Here is a 21251-nt window from a genome sequence, read left to right on the forward strand (position 1 = left end):
GTGTGTTCAATTTTGAAACCAATTTGGCACTATCTGGAAAAGCTGAAATGGATGTGCCCTATGACTCAGCAATTCCACTTCCTGGCTGTGTACCTGGAGAAACACTTGTATCGGGCATGAGAAGGAATACAAAAATATTCATAGCTGGATGGTTGATAATAGCAAAATGCTGAAAATTGTCCATATATCCTCAAGTAGAATGGACAAATAAAGTCTGAGAGAATATAATAAAATACTGACAGTAGAGAAAATAAACAATAGTTACATCAGCTAAAAATCTATACATTTCATAGACACAATATTGAGCGAAAAAAGCAGGCTGTCAGCAAACATGTGTAGTATGATTCCACTTAAGTTAAAAATGTAAAAATAAAACTATATGTTTTAAGGATGCATGCATATTTGGTTAAACTATGAAGACAATCAAGAGAATGAGGAAGATCAAAACCAGGATGGAAATACTTTCAGGCAAGATTGGATGGTTTCAAGAAGGTGCCCACTGGCTATTTCTCAAAACTGAGTATTTCTCAAACTGGGTGGTGGGTGGTATTAGTGTTCCTTTGATTGTTATTTTCAATATCACTGGTTCCTAAACTCAGCTGCACACTGGAATCACCAATGGAGCTTTTAAAAATACTGATGCCTAATTTCACCTCAGAAATTCTGATTTAATTGTTATGAGATCTGGCAAAGATTATGCTAATTTTTTTCTAAAAATGTGTCACTCTAAACATAGTTGGCCTCATTCATGATTTTTTTACAAACTTTTTATTTTGAAATAATTTTAGACATGCTAAAGTTGCAAAAATAGTACAAAGTTCCCATATATCTTTCACCCAGCTTCCTCTAATGTTAACATCTTATATAACTATAGCATAATTATCAAATGCAGGAAATTAACATTGATACTGTAAAGGAGGAAGACATTTTCCTCTACCCTTCTAGGTTCTTCTGGCTCATCTTAGAATTAAATAGATGTGAGACAGAATAACAGGAGAAAAGCAAACAAGTTTAAAAACATGCATACATGAGAGAAACCCAGGAAACCTGAGTAACTCACCAAAATGGCCAAAACCACCACCATCTTCGGCTAAAGACAAAAGAAGATGTTGGGGTTAGTGGTTTGGGACTTCAAAGAGGAGGAAGGCAATTCACATGCAGATGGAAAAGCCAATGTTTGGTAAACAAACCAGGCCTTGCAGAGACAATGGAACATGGAGAGGACTTTGATCGTGAGCCTTGCTAGGTTCCTGCCTGTCTACCACACCTAGTTCATATTATACTAGAGTTACCTACGATGATAGCTCCTTCCTGGAACAGGCCTTCCATCTTAAATCCTTTTAGGCAGTTGGGCAGAAGGCCAAAGTTTCTTCTGGAGTCTTTTGTTCTTAAAAATAATGAAGCCAAAGAGATACCTTTTGGGGTAGAAAACTCTGCTCCCCATTGCATAGAATACTATGAACTATTCTACAGCTCTTATTCGAATATCACCAGTTTTCCCACTAATGTCTTCTTTGATCCAGGACCCAATCCAGGATCCTGCATTTCGTTTAGCTGTCATGTCTTCTTAGTCATTCATCAGTGATGTTTCCTCAGTCTTTCTTTGTCTTTCATGACTGTTATACTTTTGAGGAATACTGATCAGTTATTTTGTAGAAAGTCACTCAGTTTGGTGTGTCTGACATCTTCTCATAATTAGATTGAGGTTATGCATTTCTGGCAAGAACACCACAAAAGCTATATCATGCTCTTCTTGGTGCATTATATAAGGGACTATATTAATTAGTATGTCTTATTACTGGTGATGTTAACTTTGATCACTTGATTAAGGTGGTATCTATCAATTCATCCCCTTTTCAAGTCTCCCTTTTTTTATTCTCAAAAACTCATAAATTACAAAAGATGCTTGACTGTCACTCTAATGCACCAATCAAGAAGTGCTGGATCAAAATACCTAGACACACAGATATGCATCTGTGTGTACACACACATACAGACACATGTTAAAGAAAAGATATTTAAACTCCATTGTATTAGTCAGTTATTGCCACATTAATGCTGCGTGACACACCTCCCTAAAACTCAAAGACTTATCGCAAGCTCATGGGTCTTCGCATGGGCTGGAGCCACTTTGCTTTAGGCTGGAGTTTGTCTGGGTTTGGCTCTGCCCTTCTACTTGGGTTCAGGTCTGTTTTACATGTTTCCTCAGTCTCTTGGGACCAGCAGCTACCTGGGGGTATGTCCTTCTTGCAAGAGATCACAGGAACATATTGGGATAGCATTGTCTCTTGGAGCAAAAGCTGTCACACTGTCCCTTCAACTCACATTTTATTAGCCAAAGTAACTTGCGGGAAATACAATCCATCTTTAGTTGGAGGAATTGCAAAGTCATATAGCAAAGGGTGTAAAGGTAAAATTCAAATACAGGGAGGGTACAAAGAACTGAGAATGACGATCTCATCTACCTCATTGACTGTATGTTTTCTTTTTAAAAAAAGTGACACGATGTTCAACACACAATATTAGCCTGTAAAATAATTAGAGAAAATGTGCATGTCCTACAGTCAAAGATTGGACAAAAGGGCTCTCGCTAGATTGAAAGACTACCAAAAACCCCTCAGATAGTTAAATAGTGTGTGCATAATTCAGCCATCCCATCCTTTCCCTTCTCCCCACTGCTCCAAGATGATTAATTTTAACTTGAGAAACTTCTTACTTTTTCTTATATGTGCCTAAAATAATGTTGAAAATGTACATACTTCCTCATCTACTTCTAACCTGTTTCAAAAAACATAATTTGGGACATAGTGTAAATCTTGATCTTTCTCAATGAAAATGTGTATCACTTTTTAAAATGTATCTGATGTTATCTAATATATGATTTTGATAAACACCATATTGATCAAAAGTCAAAAAAAAGAAACTCTTCTTCAATAGGCATACATTTTGTATAATTTCTCTTTTCTCCTTGAACACATATTTCCATTCCTTTTCCCCACAAAATTTTATTCTAATAATATATGTTAGATATATTTACATATATTATATATGTAATATATGTTTAAGAGTATTTTGTTCGTCATTCTGTCATATTTCTCTGAGCAAAAATATGTATATACATTGAAATTATTTTAAGCTTATTATTTCCTATGTCTTAAAGTTCTAAGTGTTAAATTTTCTTCTGAATTAAATTATAACTAGAGTTATGAGTAGTAAATCATTGATCAAAGAAAGCAAATAGATTATGCTTTTTAAGAAATAACTATTAAACATTGCAAGAAAAAATTTTTCAGTGAATTGAAACTCTTGTTCCAGGCCAAGGGACACTGGGAAACTGACCTTGAATTTACTTTCTTGCAACATTAATTCCTGGAATGTTAAGATAAATGTGGAATGGGGTGCAGATTGTGCTTTTTCTGCATGAGATGTATCTGGTTGGCCAGATTATTTCTTTTATGACCTTTCACTGATATGATTCAGCTGGCCCAAAGAATGTTAGTAAGTTACAAACACCCTGAGGAACAGTATGACCAGTAGGGTATGAAAAATTGAGGAGCAGAAAGTGGAATAGCTTCCCAAAACCAAGGTGGTCCACCCTGCTTTACCTTCATCTCTTGTAACTGAGCATGACCCATGAAATGGGAGGTCTTGGAAGTTGTGTCTGGGATATAGCAAGGCCATCACTTTTGCTAAGAGTGATGCTTGCTTGCATGCTGAATTTACCTGTCCTACATGCTTTGAATAAAATAAGTAAACTGGTGTGGAAACACATTACATTTTGTTAACCCTTCCATCAATCCAGATTTGTACTGGAAGTGGCAATTGATGTGAAGATCCCTAACTCCATTTGGCAAAACTCATGCAATAAGAAAACAGAAGGGAATAAAGAATTTTGTTTTATAAAGATTTTGTTTTTCCTTTTTCCCCCAAAGTCCCCCAGAACATAGTTGTGTGTTTTTTTAGATGTGCGTGCTTCTAGTTGTGGCATGTGGGACGCCGCCTCAGCGTGGCCTGACAAGGGGTGCCATATCCGTGCTCAGGATTCGAACCGGTGAAACCCTGGGCCGCTGAAACAGAGCACGCGAACTTAACCACTCGGCCCCGGGGCCAGGCCCGGGAATAAAGAATTTTGATTATGTCAAAGTAAAAGGCTTCTGCACAGCAAAGGAAACAATCAACAAAATGAAAAGGAAATCTACAGAATGGGAGAAAATATTTTCAAACTATATATCTGATAAAGGGTGAATGTCCAAAATATAAATAAACTCTTACAATTTAAAATAAAAGATAACCTAATTTTTAAAAATAGGCAAAGGAATTGAATAGACAATTCTCCAAAGGAGACGTACAAATAGCCAACAGATATACAAAAATGTGCTCTCATCATTAATCCTTAGGGAAATGCAAATCAAAATCACAATGAGATATCATCTCATAATTGTTAGAATGGCTTTATCAAACAAAACAAAACTCAGGGCCGACCGGGTGGCTCAGCGGTTAAGTTTGCCTGTTCCGCTTTGGCAGCCCCGGGTTCGCCAGTTCGGATCCCGGGTGCAGACATGGCACTGCTTGGCAAGCCATGCTGTGGTAGGTGTCCCACATATAAAGTAGAGGAAGATGGGCATGGATGTTAGCTCAGGGCCAATCTTCCTGAGCAAAAAGAGGAGGATTGGCAGCAGATGTTAGCTCAGGGCTAATCTTCCCCAAAAAAAAAGAAAAAAGATAAATTTTGGAGAGGATGTAGAGAAATTGGAACCCTTGTACACTGTCAGTGGAAGTGTAAATTGGTACAGCCATTATGGAAAACAGCATGGAGTTTCCTCCAAAAACTAAAAATAGAACTATCATAGGATCCAGCAATCTCACTTCTGGATATATATCCAAAGGAATTGAAATCAGGATCTCAAAGAAATATCTACACTCCATGTTCACTGCAGTGTTATTCACAATAGTCAAGACATGGAGGAAACCTAAATATCCATTGACTGATGGATAAAGAAAATGTGGTATATACATACACTGAAATAGTATTCAGCCTTAAAAAAGAGGGAAACTCTGCCATTTGCAACAACATGGATGAACCTGGAGGACATTATGTGAAGTAAAATAAGCCAGACACAGAAGGACAAATACTACATGACCGGACTTATGTGAGGAATCTAAATAGTCAAACTCGTGGAAACACGGAATGGAATAGTGGTTTCCAAGGGCTAAGGGGAGAGAAAAACAGGGAAGTCTTAGTCAAAGGGTAATAAAAGGATAAAAAGAGAAATTGGATGACTGAAAAGTTGCCAACTCATCATGTTGTTTGATATGGCTAACATTTTAGAGTCCCATCCAAGAATGGATCTGATCAGTAGCATTTAAAAAGCATTGATCTGATTCACTAAGAACTGATTAAATGACACCTCCTAGTGTTGACAAAGAGAAGCAGCTGAGGAGGACAGGCTAAAAATATCATCTCATGGTTGCTGCTTACAGCATTGTTGGAGAAGAGACCACTCAGAGAGAGAAGGAAAAGGAAGAGCCAAGAACTCTGAGACCAGTGTTTGAAACAAAGGCTGATCCTCACAGCTTCCCTAATGCCCAGCTGGGGACATGGGAGGACACTATAGTTATTTGTGTTGCCACCCCACTGAGATCCCTCACTAATCAAACTATCCAAGGTCCCAATGGGAGTTTGCAAGTTATCACAGAAGTCCAGCATTACAGTATGAAGAAACTGGGCTGTTTTATTGAGAAAATACCAGCAGCTGCCTAAGGAATCCTTGCCATCTTGGATCCTTAGCTAAAACCATCAGATGCCAACAATTTAATTATGGATACTGCAGAATGGAGCAGTTGCATCTATAGCATGGGAATACATTATATTTAGGGAGTCTTTCTATTGGTCCTGAACCTAACACTAACCAATAAATGAGCTGGTGGTCACTCCAAAATGGAAGTAAAATTTTATAGGAAATACATATCTTAGTGAGAAGGGTGCTCTTTGGTTTTTTAGTTCAGGTATCTATGAATAATTATGACTTATTAGGAAAATGGCTGGGGCCAGCTCCATGGCCTAGTGGTTAAGTTCAGCATGCTCTGTTTCGGTGGCTTGGGTTCAGTTCCTGGGCGTGGACATACACCACTTGTCAGCAGCCATGCTGTAGTAGCAACCCACATACAAAATAAAGGAAGGTTGGCACAGATGTTAGCTCAGGGTGAATCTTCTTCATTCAAAAAGGAAGATTGGCAACAGGTGTCAGCTCAGGGCAAATCTTCATCAGCAAAAAAAAAAAAAGAAGAAGAAGAAAATGGCTTTGAGTTCAGCGTCAATTCTGTGTGAACTTTTGGTAATGTTGAACTTTACCTGAGCCCTGTCTTAGAAAACGGCATAGTTAAAAAAAATCCCCCCACTCTTTTGTGTTCCAGGAAATGGCTTACTGCCAAAAGCCACTCTTCCCCAATGAAGTAGATAAGACTTATGGATGACCCCCTTGTTTACCTATGACAAAGCCAGACACAGACCCTCCAATCCCCATTCTACCTTTCATAAATGTTTAGCTGAACTGTTTGCACAACTAATCTGAAGAAAATGCCACCAATCTGATTTCACCAAATTTTAGTTAGCTTCCCTCCTTCCCCCAGGGGCCTGAACTTTGGTGTACCTGAGCTTAAACAAGCACTGGAACATGGAACAACTTCCTTGATGGCCCTTCCAGAGTTGGCTGTCCAACTGTGCCCCCTGCTCAGTGTGACATCTGCCAATCCCATTCCCCGACATTGTTCCTTCTGACCTTGTTTACTATGTGGCATGGTCTCTCTTGCAATATCTTCCTCCCCTATCACAAGAGTCTTTTCGAAAAAAGTCTCTGCTTACCTAAGTCTGGACTTGGTTTTATTTGACACCTAGTAACATAAATAAATGGATGAGAATGGAAAAGGTTTTGTTATAGTGATATCATTCAATTATTTGAACTCTTTTTGAGATACATGCCCCAAATTACATAGTTATCAATCATCAAATGTTGATTTTTAATGCAATTTTGGCTGTTGACTTCTTTAGATCTTCCTTCAATTTTGTTGAGAGCAAAGAAATTGGATACATCTGACTTGCAAAGGATGTGTTCCTCTATCATCTGAGTCATTCACTTTGATATCGAACCTGAAGTGAGTTTGCTCACCCATTGCGCAGCAAGCCAATGTCTGACACCGGGGGTAGTGGAAGAAAGTAGGACTTTATTACTGCACAGCACTGAGCAAGGAGAGAGGGCAGCTAATGCTGAAATCCCAAACTCCCTGAAAAGCTAAAAGGAAGGGCTTTTATTTGGGGTTTTAGGTAGGGGAGGGGGAGCTTATGGCCTTGCTGGTCAGAGCTTTCTGACCAGCCTGTCTTTGGCCTTGAGACTACTTGCAGAGAGGACAGAGCCCGTGACCTTGCTGGTCAATAGCTTTCCCACCCGCCTATATCTCTTTGTGGGGAGGAGATAATGAATCCAGGTGCTTGTCCTTGGCCATGTCTGTCTCCATGGAGAATAGTGGATTCTGGAGCCAGGAAGCCAGGGAGTAAGGAGGGAATGAGTGCTTTGATTTTAACCCCATATGTGATGGGTTTAATGTAGGGAAACTGATATCAGGGCTGGTATCAACTTCCTCAATAGTCGACACTGTGTTTGGAAGTGCATCCTTCCCAGGGTCCTGGAGCCTTTCTCTCCCCCAAGCAATACACAATGGTATTTTCATAAAAGTGGGAGGAGAGCAGATGCAAAGGGGAGCTTGAAAGGTAGGACCTGAATAACATCCAAGCACCAGCATGATGCCTTGACTCCAGCCAAGTTCTCAGGCAGATCTAGTTTAAGAAAAAGTATATATGGAAGTTGAGGCTTTCAACCAAAGTGACCTCAATAAAAATAAATAAATAAATAAGAAATTGAGGCTCTGGAAGCTTGTTTTCTTAAAACTAGCTGCCTCCTTTTTCTATCTTCAGCAGAGTAACCATTTTGCTGTTGTCACCTGCTGGTGTTGAAAGAGGTTTCCGCTTCAGATTGACCAGCAACATGAATCAGGAAAAGGTGGGCCAGCAGTAGTGTAGTGGTTAAGTGCGCATGTTCTGCTTCAGTGGCCCAGGGTTCGCCAGTTCAGATCCCAGGTGCAGACATGGCAACACTTGGCAAGCTATGCTGTGGTAGGCGTCCCACATATAAAGTAGAGGAAGATGGGCAAAGATGTTAGCTCAGGGCCAATCTTCCCCAGCAAAAAGAGGAGGATTGGCAGCAGATGTCAGCTCAGGGCTGATCTTCCTCAAAAAAAAGAGAAAAGAAAGAAAGAAAAGAAAATGTAGCCAGATTTCAAGCTCAGATCTGGAATGGAGACAGGACACACTTTACCCTGCAGAAACAAGGTGGTGTGTAGAACAATAACAACTCACGACAAAAAGCTTCAAGGTTTTCTTTTTCTTTTTTTTTTATTTTTTAAAGATTGGCTCCTGAGTGAACATCTGTTGCCAATCTCTTCCTTTTATTTTTTCTTCTTCTTCTTCTCCCCAAAGCCCCCCAGTACACAGTTATATATTCTAGTTGTGGTCCCTCAGGTTGTGCTATGTGGGACGCTGTCTGAGCATGGCCTGATGAGCAGTGCCATGTCTGCACCCGGGATCTGAACTGGCGAATCCCTGGGCCACTGAAGCAGAGCACATGAATTTAACTGCTGTGCCACATTATCAGCCCCAGAGTTTTCTTTTTAAAAATAGCTATAAGTAATATTACTGGAGTGGAGGAGATAAACCTAATTAAAAGCGAAGGGAGAATCTCAGGACCCAGGCTTTCCTCTCTGACGCCTTTGTAATGACTCATCATGCAAAGGCCAAAGTGGTCTCAGAAATGCTCCCTGGAATATGAAGACAGCTGGGCGCTGACAAAGTTAACGTTCTAGGAGGCTGGCCAAACAGTCATTCCCACGGCAAGTGTTGACTAGCAAAGACTTGAATAGAAGACACTGGTGATGAAGATAATAATGGCCTTGTGGAAGTAAACAAAGACTACCCGAATGAGAACAAGCAAAGGCTATTTAATCTGAGCTCGCTATATCAACTCAGCCACCATCACTTGTGTTTGGTAGAAACTCAAAGGCAGACAGAGGAGTGGGAAAGCTTTCTAGTGGGAAAAAAAGAAGGCTTCGGGTGTGTCCTGACTGGAGATATTGGCATGGGGGAGCTGTAGGTGGACTAACTAGAAGTGGAGCATGCTACGTGATTGGTTAGGGGTGCATATTTGGCTTTCTCTACTTGGTCCTAAGTTGGAAAACCTAGGAAAGCTATCAGATATTGATCAAGTCCTAGACATTTTGGGCTGATTATTACAGGAGTTATTGTTTCACTTCCTGGACTGTTTTCTAGAGATAGTGGTCTGACTTCCTACAAGTCTGATTTGTAGATAGTAGGTTGACTTCCTGAGCTATATTGTAGGTGATGGGTTAATTTCCTGGGCTGGTTGCTGTAGACTGTGGATCGGAATTCTATTTTTATGTGTAGTCTAGCTGTTGTCTGTTTGTATGTTCTGTCTAAAAGTCTAGATGCCCTTGGAATTTTTGATGTGTGACATCCAAGAATGACAGTAAAGTCTCCTCTGGTTCTTGGAGCTCAGATGGAGTAGATCTAACAAATCAGCTCCGTGGTTCCAAAGTTGAAGAGAAGCAGAGAATGTCATCTATTAATACTTATGTAGCAGGAATATTTTGTATACTAATAATGCTGTTTAGTCATCAGTTTTCCTTCAATTAACTTTACATTTTGCACTCACTCCCAGGAGCTTTGTTTATTTGCTTAAATACAAAGTGCACATGTGGCTTGAGGGATTATTTTGTTGTTGTTGTTGTTTTAATTTGGGGAGGGAGTATGTTTTTTGGTGAATGTGAGTTTGTGCAAGTATGTGCATATGTGCAATAAATAGTAAATTGGAGAATAATCCCATTGATTCTCCTCCTTCTCCAGTTAAAACAAATGTTCCTATTTGTATGTTTTTGCCTGACAATGCAGACAATGACTGAAAAGTAGGTGCCTTGTGTTTTGAATTTAAAGACATTCAAGACTTGGTTTTAATTTGCTGTGTTAACCCTTGTATTCGAAAAAACTTTTTTCTATAAGGTGTCTACTTTCAGCTTTGTGCTCATATATGAGTAGAATATCTTTGGTCCACTTGCCTTTGATTTAGTTACCCAACCAGACATAGAAGAATTTCTTTCACTCTTTTTCTTCCTACTTTTCACCCTGTACATTTCTCTCCTCCTTTTGTTCTCAAATAGCTTGTCCACTCTTCGGTAATATGCTTCCTGTTCTCCCATCTGGAGAAGGGGTCAGCAAGCTTTTTCTATGAAGAGCCAGACAGTAAATATTTTAGGCTTGGCAGCCCATTACAGTCTCTGTTGCAACTACTTAGCTCCATCCTTGTAGCATGATTGCAGCCATAGACAATATGTAAATGAATGAGTGTGGCCATACCCCAAAAAATCTTTATTTATGGACATCAAAATTTGATTTTCTTATAGTTTTCATGTGTCACAGAGTATTATTCTCCTTTGAGTTTTTTTCCAGCTATTTAAAAATTTAAAAACCACTGTTAACTTGTGGGCTGTACAAAAACAGGCAGGGGTTCAGATTTGGTTCACAGGTCATAGTTTGCCAATCACTGATTTAGACTAAGAAAATAACAGGGTAACTTGAGTGCTGAGGCCTCTCTCTGTTAGGATTGTCCTCTCTTCTTGAGTGATAATTGAGACCACCTGCATCAACATAGCTTAACTATTGGGACAGAGAACTGAAATATTTGTCTCAGGAAATTCTTCCCCGGAAAGATATGATGATAATCAGTAAATAACTTCACCATTCATCTGGGGAATTTTTGCAAAGCTAATTTTATGTAGGTAGGCAATTTGTTCATCAAGGCAAACAGCTCTTCTCTTAGGACAACAGATGGCCCACCTGGGAAAAATTTTATCAAGTAATAATTTACATACCATGACTCGTTTCAAGACCCTCACCTCACTGTGTCCACCAAACCTAAACTATGATGTCCGATCCCAGCCAATTTCCCTTCTTTAAAGACCCATCTGAAACACTTGAACTCAAGACTCCACAACCCTGTAAATATCTTTCTTTGACTTCACTCTTCTGAAACATTACTGAGACTCTATCAAAGCGGTATTCTTCCTTACCTAATTCTTTAGCTAATAAATAAAGCTTTGGGGGCCGGCCTGGTGGCACGGCAGTCAAGTTTGCGCACTCCACTTCAGCAGCCCAGGGTTTGCCAGTTTGGATCCCGGGTGCAGACCTACCCACTGCTTATCAAGCCATGCTGTGGCAGGTGTCCCACATAGAAAATAGAGGGAGATGGGCACGGATGTTAGCTCAGGGCCAATCTTCCTAAAAAAAATAATAATAATAAATAAGTAAAGTTTTGCCTGATTAACAGGTTTTTTTCGAGTAGTCTTTTGCAAGACTTGACGGTTGACCTGAGGAATATCCTCTATCTTCAATTTCTGCTTTTGTTTTTTCTTGATTGGTTTTTGGATTTCAAAATGGGCTAGCTTACATGTACTTACTAAATAATTCTATTTTGATCTTATCCTGTATCCTAACTGTTCTTACTAGCACATGCAGAGTTGTCTCTTTGTCAGCAAGGTTGAAATTGTGAATGTCCTTTTGTAAAAAAATTATTTTATTGAGGTCATATTGGTTTGTGAATGTCCTTTGTTTTTTAAGCAGCTTTGTTGAGATATAATTCATATACTGTACAATTCACCTATTTAAAGTATACAGTTCAATGGTTTTTGGAATATTACATTATTCATTTTTAAAAATGATAGTTAAAATATTTATAACATAAAATTTGCCATTTTAACCTTTTTTGGCGTGTGTGAGGAAGTTTGTCCCTGAGCTAACATCTGTGCCAATCTTCCTCTATTTTGTATGCAGAACTCCTGCCATAGCATGGCTTGATGAGCAGTGTGTAGGTCCACGCCTGGTATCCAAACCTGTGAACCCCGGGCTGCCAAAGTGGAGTGCACAAACTTAATCACTATGCCACCAGGCCTGCCGCCATTTTAACCATTTTTAAGTATGCAATTCAGAGGCGTTAATTACATTCACAATGTTGCACCACTATTACCACTATCTATTTCCGTAACTATTTCATCACCTCAAACAGAAACTCTGTAACCATTAAGCAATAACTCCCCATCCCTCTCCCTCTAGCTTCTGGTAACTTCTAATCTACTTTTTTCTCTGGGAATTTGCCCATCTAGATATTTCATGTAAGTGGAATCATATAAAATTTATCTCTTTGTGTCTGGCTTATTTCACTTAGCATAATGTTTTCAAGTTTCATCCATATTGTAGCATGTATCAGAACTTCATTCTTTTTTATGGTTTGATAATATTCCATTGTATGTGTATATACCATATTTTGTTTATCCGTTTATCTGTTGATGGACATTTGGGTTGTTTTCATCATTTGGTTAATGTCAATAATGCTGCAATGAATACTTGCTTACAAGTATCTAGCTAAGTCCCTGCTTTCAGTTCCTTTGGGTATATGCTTATTAGCGGAATTACTGAGTCATATGGTAATTCTATATTTAGCTTTTTGAGGAACTGCCAAACTGTTTTTTGTATTGGCTGTACTATTTTACATGCCCATCCGCGACTCATAGCAATTTCTCTGCATTTTCACCAACAGTTGTTATTTTTCACTTTTCTTTTAATTATAGCCATCCTAGCAAGTGTGAAGTCATGAACGTCATTTTAAATACAAAAAAATAGTCTTAAACTCATCCTCTAGCACTAACTGGGGCAATTAGCGACAATGACTTTGTTCTACCTTCACACTGGATTGATCATTCAGTTGGGTACAGAATTTTATGCTGGAAAAGAAATATCCTCAGAATTTTGAAGACTTTGCCAGGACACTTTAAGAATATCCTTTTCATTCTTGTTTCATCACTACAGTTATCTTGAGTCCAAGACAAGGAAATGGAAAGATATGGACACAAAGAAACCATTTAACATTATGAAGATTACCCTTATCTATATCCTGAATCATTTTGGGCTGTCTTCTTAAGACAAATGGTAGCACTACAAGAGCCAAGCCAAACATATTTAAGGACTCTGCTAAGGTCCATCTGGTAGTATTCCATTGGCCAACGCAAGTCATGTGGCCAAGCCCAAGAAATATAATCTATCCACAGTAGAAGAAGGGAGTGAATACTAACTGCATGATAATCCAAACTATTGTACCAACCCATCAATTGCTCAATAGCCTTTCCATAGATAACTGTTATTGGTGTTTTTGTTATGCTTACATTGATATCCATACACACGAAATTACATATAGAATCTTTCTTTATTCCTGTTTTTACACAAATGCTAACATTTAATACAAATTCTTAATATCCAATATAATAGGCCATCTTTACAATAAATCGTGAGAAATTTGGAACTTTCCTACCTCCTCATTTAGCTAGAGATTATCGTCCGAAACACCATCTATCATTGTGCTTTCTGCTAAAATATTCTAATGAACACTTTAAGTTTGCTGCCCATAGTGGTTTGATATTGAGGAAATTAGCAGCACTTGACTGGGGAGCCTTCACAATCAAAATCGTTGGAAAGGATGAGATTTTTTAAAGGGAAGTGCAGTGGAATGTTCAAAGACAGAACTTTAGGGCAAGACAATTTAAGGACTATAAAAAGGTAATTTTCCATGAATCTGCAGTGCTCTCTCCCACGTGTTCAGCCCATGTGCTTCTGGACTATCTGTCCTTGTGCAAGCAGGTGGCCCTGGAAAGATAGAGACAAGGACTCCCCCTGGAACAAATGTGTTTGCATTCCTGGGTAAGTAAAGATCAAAATGGTGACTCCCTCCAAGAGATTTACAGATATCTTTCCCCAGAAACATTGACTTACATTCCAGGATAACAAAATAACGTCTCTCTCTAGAAGGGAGGATGGGCAGACTTACCAGCAGAGTATATAAGATCAGAGTCTCCTAAACTCGGACTTCATCTCCTATATTGCACTCTGAAAGTGTGTGTAGGTATCATCTGGGCCCCCATGTCACCCTGCAAGGATTGGGACTCGGAACCAGAGCTATGATGTTGCCTTGGCTGCTCCCTTTGCTGTGAGTACACCATCTTTGTCTCTGACACAGAGGTCTCCAGTTTTCTGCCAGTGTGTATATGAAAACCTGTGGCAGGGTAACTCGTTAGCTTGCAAGCAGCTTAAAATCTCATACCTTTCACAGTTTTTGACTTAACAAGAAGAGATTAGAAAAAAGAAGAGTCAGAAAAGGGTAAATATCTGAGTATCATTTGAATAAACTGAGGTGTCTGTCCCCTCCTAAAGTGACAGGGTGACTCTTTTGGTTTAAGAATAATAGGATTCATGTAATTGAAGGTGGAAATGTGGGAGAATGATAGCCTGCTGTGTTCTTATAAGGTGACATAAGAAGTAAAAATGTAAAGTATGGTCTTTGCCCACAGGGTGTGCACTATTCCATGAATGCAAACGGTAAACACTTATCGAAGAAAAAGAAAATAGGCCTTTTTAAACATCCAGAGAGGTAGTGACTAGAGTGCCATTCTGGTGCTGGGAGAAGGAAACAATGAGATGAAGTCAGCTGCCACTAAAAATCACTGAAGCATGAACACATACCCTCAGTGGACAAAACCTTTCCTGCAACCAGAATTTTTCATTTCCAAGGCTGCTCTTAATGTTTATTTCAATTGGAACATGAATTTGCAGCTGTGGGTGTTGGCAGTTGAGGAGGGGGTGAAGACTGAAGGCCACGTGATCACGTAATGTGGTCTGTCCCATCCAAGCAACCCTAAAAGAGTCCTGCACACACGCAGCCCTTGGAAAATGATTGTGGGTCTCCTGGGGAGCTTGAAAGGCAGCACCTCCATGAGTTAATTGGAGAAAGACTCACTGGAGATCTGAAGAGTTAGGAGGTTTGTAGAGACAGGGGGCTTGCTCAGGGATGGCAGTGGTAGTAATAAGAACTAAGGGACAAGCAGTGTAGAGAGTTAAGGGAAGGGAGGCAGAGATTCATGATTCTCAGATGGTTAGAAATCAGCCATGTGCCAGGTATCTACTAAGGGCTGAGTAGCCAAGAGTTTTCATAATCTGCATTGTAGGTAATATGCATAGGTTTAACAGTGTGGACTATTTTAATCTCCTCCTCTTCATATCCTACAATGCAATATCCAGGAGAAGATAGAATCCTTTCCTTCTGGGTGCTCAGAAGACCTCTAGATACACCATTGGGGTATCTTAAATCTGATGTCAAGAGCTGGTGGAAGAGAGCAAGAAAACATGGGGGAGGTGCTAGCAAGAGAAAGAAAACTTACATGAGGAGGAGGAGGGTGAAGAGGAGAAATCAACTACAGTAAAAAAGCTGGAAAAGTCACAAATGTGTGGAGACTAAACAACATGCTACTAACAACTATTGGGTCAAGGAACAAATCAAAAGAGGAATAAAATAATACCTGAAGACAAATGAAAATGAAAATTCAACATACCAAAATCTATGGGATGCAGCAAGAACAGTACTAAGACGGAAGTTTATAGCAATACAGGGCTACTTCAAGAAATAAGAAAAATCTCAAATAAACAATCTGACATCACACATAAAAGAACCAGAAAAAGAACAAATGGAGCTCAAAGTCAGCAGAAGGAAGGAAATAATAAAAATCAGGGCAGAAATAAATGAATTAGAGACTAAAAAGACAATAGAAAAGATCAATGAAACTAAGAGCTGGTTCTTTGAAAAGATAAAATTGACAAACTTTTAGCTAGACTCACTACGAAAATAAGAGAGAAGGCTCAAATAAATAAACTCAGTAACAAAAGAGAAGTTACAATGAATACCACAGAAATACAAAGGATTACAAAAGACTACTGCAAACAGCTATCTGCCAACAAATTAGAAAATCTAGAAGAAATGGATAATTTTTAGAATCATACAACCTTCTAAGATGGAACCATGAAAAAAGAGATAATCTGAATAGACAGATCACTAATAAGGAGATTGAAACAGTAATCAAAAATCTCCCCCAAAAACCAAAGTCCAGGACCAGATGGCTTCCCTGGTGAATTCTACCAAACATTCAAAGAGATTTAATCCTACCCTTCTCAAACCCTTCCAAAAAATTGAAGAGGAGGGAATGCATCCTAACACATTTTATGAGGCCAACATTACCCTGATACCAAAACCAGACAAGGACAACACAAAAAAAGAAAATTACAGTCCAGTGTTTCTGATGAACACAGATGCAAAAATCCTCAACAAAATATTAGGAAATCAAATATAATACGTTAAAAGAATCATACACCATGATCAAGTGGGATTTATTCCAAGGATGCAAGGATGATTCAACAACTGTAAATCAATCAAGGTGATACACCACATTAACAAAATAAGGGATAAAAATCATACAATCATCTCGATAGATGCAGAAAAAGCATTTGACAAGATTCAACATCCATTTATGATAAAAACTCTCAATAAAATGAGTATAGAAGGAACGTACCTCAACATAATAAAGGCCTTATATGATAAACCCACAGCTAACATCATACTCAATGGTAAAAAACTGTAAGCCATCCCTCTGAGAACAGGAACAGGAACAGGAACAAGGATGCCCACTCTCGCTACTCTAATTCAACATATTACTGGAAGTGCTAGCCAGAGCAATTACGCAAGAAAAAGAAATAAAAGGCATCCAAATTGGAAAGGAAAAAAATAAAACTGTCACTATTTGTGAATAACATGATTTTACATCTGGAAAACCCTAAAGACTACCAAAAAACTGTTAGAAATAATAAACAAATACAGTAGAATTGCAGGGTATAAAATCAATACACAAAAATCTGTTATAGAAAATAAACTAACAGCAAACTAGCAGAAAGAGAAATTAAGAAAATAATCTCATTTATTATCACAACAAAAAGTATAAAATATCTAGGAATAAATTTAACCAAGGAAATGAAAGACCTATACACCGAAAACTGTAAGCCATTGTCAAAAGATGATTTCAGAAAAAAAGGGGCTTTCATATCAGAATCATATTTTCTTCTGACAGAAATATACCGTGTTTCAATAATTTTCACCTGAGAAAGAATCAGGTCCTGCTAGTCAGAAATGTACTTGTTAAAAGAAAGTTAAATGCTTTACATAATTTGGATTATAAAGGGTAATCCTTAACCAGTGATCCAGGGAATGAAAAGATAGGTTTTAAGTAGGACCCAAAATTAATTTTCAATATTTTAAAATGAATTTTAACATTTTAAAATACTTAATTTAACATGGATTAAGCTCTATGGATTATACTATGTGCTCTGCAAATTGTTGTAAAAACCACTGTGAAATTTAAAACAATATTGTAGGCATTTTCACTAACATTTATAAAGAGATAAGGCCAACTTCTGAAGCTGTCCAAGTTTTCTGCATGCCAGAGATAATTTAAATTTTTCTTCTTGAACATCTGGAAAGTAAGATAAGAGGATGTTTGTTCCAAAAGACTGTCTCAGTAAAACACTTATTCTTCTACAAGATTATCTCCCTTGTTCCCGTTGGTAATTAGCCACATTTGTGGACAAACATAAACCCTTATGTTTTGCTCAGTATTACAAACCTTTTTCAGAATGCAAATGTCTTATTTAACTTGTATGTTGCTAAAATACATTCAAGCCCATTTCAAAGAACTTCCCACACGTGATATGAATCTATATTTATTGGGATTCTTTCAGGAAAATGACAGAAATACAAGTCAAGCTAGTTTAATTAAGAGGGCACAGGTATTGGTTTATTAACTGGAAATTCCATGAGTAGATCTAGCTTCAGATACTTCATAATCTAAGAACTCAACCAGTATTACAGTTTGCAATTGCTCTTGCAAACATCCGTTCTATTTCTTTTTCCTTCCATTTCTCTAACTTGCTTTCCTCTGTAATTTGGTGATGTTCTCTCTCACTACAGATGAACTTTTTTATGGGGAAACATCCCCTATCATCTTCATATCATCCCAACTCCAAGAGACTGATTTCCATGCCAGCTCTGATATATATGTCTGGTAGGTATGTCTACTATACAAAAATGTTAGTTAATGCTTGTATATAAATGTTGACTAGAAATTTTCTGTTTTGTTTGTGAATTATCCCTACAAAAATGACTATGAGGAAACAATTCTCAGAGACTAAATTATCTTCACATGGACTTGAGGCAATGCCATGTCTTAAATGAAAGAATAATGTATTCAATAAATGTTGATTGAGTACCTACTATGTTCAAGATACTGGAGATAAAGTAGTAAAGAAGCCAGATATAATTACTCTCCTTTAGGAAATATTATAGTAAGAGTGATGGGTGTTAAACAATGAATGATAAAACTAAGTGTTAATTTACAGTTGTAATAATGCTCATGTTAAGTATTAGTGCTGCTCAGTAATATATGATTCTCCTCTTCTTCCTGACACATAGGGTTGAATTGGGGTTGGGTTGGACCAAGTTAATAACTCTGGCCAATGAGTTATGAAAAAAAGGGACACATGTCCCTTTTTTGCAGATACAGAAAAGCCAATCCTAAAATTCGTACAGAATTGCAAGAGGCCCTGAAGACTTACTACAGTATCCAGAAAGAACAAAGTTGAGGACTCATGCTTCCCAATTTCAAAACTTACTACAAAACCATAGTAATCAAAACAGTATGATACTGGCATAAAGATAGACATATAGACCAATGGAATAGAATTGAGAATCCAGAAACAAACCATGCATTTATAGCCAATTGATGTTCAACAAGGGTGCCAAGGCCATTCAATGGGAAAATAGTCTCTTCAACAAATGGTGCTGGGATGACTGGATACCCATTTACAAAAGAATGAAGTTGGACCCCTACCTCATACCATATTCCAAAATTAACTTAAAATGAATTAGTAACCTAAATATGAGCTAAAACCATAAAATTTAGAAGAAAACAGGGGTAAAGCTTCATGACCTCAAATTTGGCAGTGGATTCTTAGATGTGATACAAAACGTACAAGCAACAAAAGAAAAAATAAATAAATTGGACTTCATCAAAATTAAAAACTTTTGTCCATCAAAAGACATTATCAAGACAGTGAAAAAACAACCTATAGAGTTAGAGAAAATATTTGCAAATCCTATATCTGGCAAAGGCCTTATTCCCAAAATATATAAAGAACTCTTATAGCTCAGGTACAAAAAGACAACCCAATTTAAAAATAGCAAAGGAGTTGAACAGACATTTCTCTTGAGAAAATATACAAATGGCAAGCAAGCACAGGGAAAGATGCTCAACGTCATTAGTCATTAGGGAAATGCAAATCAAAACCACAGAGAGATACCACATCATACCTACTAGGATGGCTATAATTTAAAATATAAGAAAATAAGTGTTGGTGAGGATGTAGAGAAATTGCCTCTCTCATACATTGTTTGTGGGAATGTAAAACAGTTTAGCCACTGTGGAAAACAGTTTGGCAGTTCTTCAAATAATTGAACATAGAATTACCATATGACCCAGAAATTCATTTCCGCATATATACCCAACAGAATTGAAGACAGAGACTCAAATAAATACTTGCAAACTCATGTTCATGGAAGCACTATGATGAATAATAAGATGAAGAATAAGATGAATAAATAAGAAAAAAATTGTGGTATGTACATACAATGGAATATTACTCAGCCATAAAAAGGAATGAAGTACTACTATTACATGCTACAATATGATTGAACCTTGAAAACATTATGCTAAGTGAAAGAAGCCACACACAAAATGTCATGTATTGCATGATTCCATTTCTATGAAACATCCAGAAGAGGTAAATCCATAGACACAGGAAGCAGATTGGGGGTTACCAAAGACTGGGAGGTGAAGGGAGTGCAGAGCAACTGCTTAATGGGTACAGGGTTTTGTTTTGAGGTGACGAAAATGTTTTGGAACTAGATAGGGCCTGTGGTGGGATAATATTGTGATTATACTAAATGCCATTGAATTGTTCACTTTAAAATGGTTAACTTTATTTATGTGAATTTTACCTCAATTTTTTAGAAAAGTGACATGCATCATATCCAGGATAAGCTTTTAGTTGCCCAATGCGAGAAATTAAAGAGCTTTCCTCCCTAACATGGCAACTGAACGTTCAAGATCGTGAGTGCTCCATCAGCCTGGGTGACTGAATGATTGAGTGTCTAAGATGAACAAAGTCTCACCTTGAGGGACATGTCATTAGAATGGGAAAACCCTTGCAGTTTTAAGCCACTGAGATTTTGGGATTGTTTGCCGTGTAACATAACCTAGTGGATCATAACTAATAAAGTGCTGCTAAGAAGTACAGGGTGTGTGGTTTATGTAAAGAGGGGGCTGGTCTGAGAAGATTCCCTGGGGAACTTGTGTCTGAGCTGAGCTCTGAAGGGCCAGTCAGAAAGACAAGGAAGAACGTTTCAAGGAGAGAGAAGTTTATGTGCTAAGGCTCTCGGTGGATGAGCATGTGGCACATTCGTAATTGTGGTCCAAATTTTGAAAGGGAAGGGAAGAATGGTCTTATCGTGAACACAGCAAGGTAGAAACGGGAAGATCAGGCAGGGTTTTGCCAGCCTTGTTAAAGGTTTGGGGTTTTTATGCTAAGAACAATAGGAAGTCTAAATCGTGTTAATAAAAATGGCGATCATACCTAATACCTCCGAACACTTATGTTCCAGTTACCATTCTAAGAACTTTACAAGTATTGTCATTTAATTCTCTGCAGAAACTCTAGAAACTAGGTATTATTATTGTCTCCTACTTTACAGATAAAGACATTCAAACATGGAAAAGTTAATGTTTTTTGCTCATTTTTCACAAAATTTGCAAGTAGTAGAGCCGTGATTTAAAACTAGGAAATATAATTGCAGGGTCATAACAAGATATTCTATGCTTGCATTGTATTTTACCACCTCAGAGCTGCAATCACTCATTTTTCCAGTTAAAAGGCAATGACTCCTTTTAGTGGGGAATGGTGTTTAGAAACTACGATCTAGGCACCAGCTATGCTCGATGACACTGGAGTGTCATGGCTGCTAGACCACTTTAGTGAACAAAATTAGGAAATGATATAGTTTTAAATCGTGAGTAGATATTAATATTGCCAGTTCAAATTTAACATTACTGTTTTCTCATTTTATTTTTGTATCTTAGTTCCCTTAAACTTTACT

The 21251-nt window shown here is 38.0% G+C and overlaps 1 long non-coding RNA gene across 2 annotated transcripts in view; it reads left to right on the top strand.

Annotated features, from left to right (window-relative positions):
- The window catches only part of LOC124251702 (uncharacterized), a 74966-nt gene extending 54595 nt beyond the window's left edge, over positions 1 to 20371 (top strand). Inside the window, exons 4-6 of one of the 2 annotated variants that reach the window (XR_006891841.1) lie at positions 18012 to 18105; positions 19608 to 19714; positions 20110 to 20371. This is a non-coding gene — a long non-coding RNA (uncharacterized LOC124251702). The remainder of the gene's footprint in view (positions 1 to 18011; positions 18106 to 19607; positions 19715 to 20109) is intronic. The other variant, XR_006891842.1, reaches the window with a different exon arrangement.
- Positions 20372 to 21251: the final 880 nt, after the last annotated feature.

This window comes from Equus quagga, chromosome 1 (assembly GCF_021613505.1).
Source record: "Equus quagga isolate Etosha38 chromosome 1, UCLA_HA_Equagga_1.0, whole genome shotgun sequence".
NCBI lineage: Eukaryota > Metazoa > Chordata > Mammalia > Perissodactyla > Equidae > Equus > Equus quagga.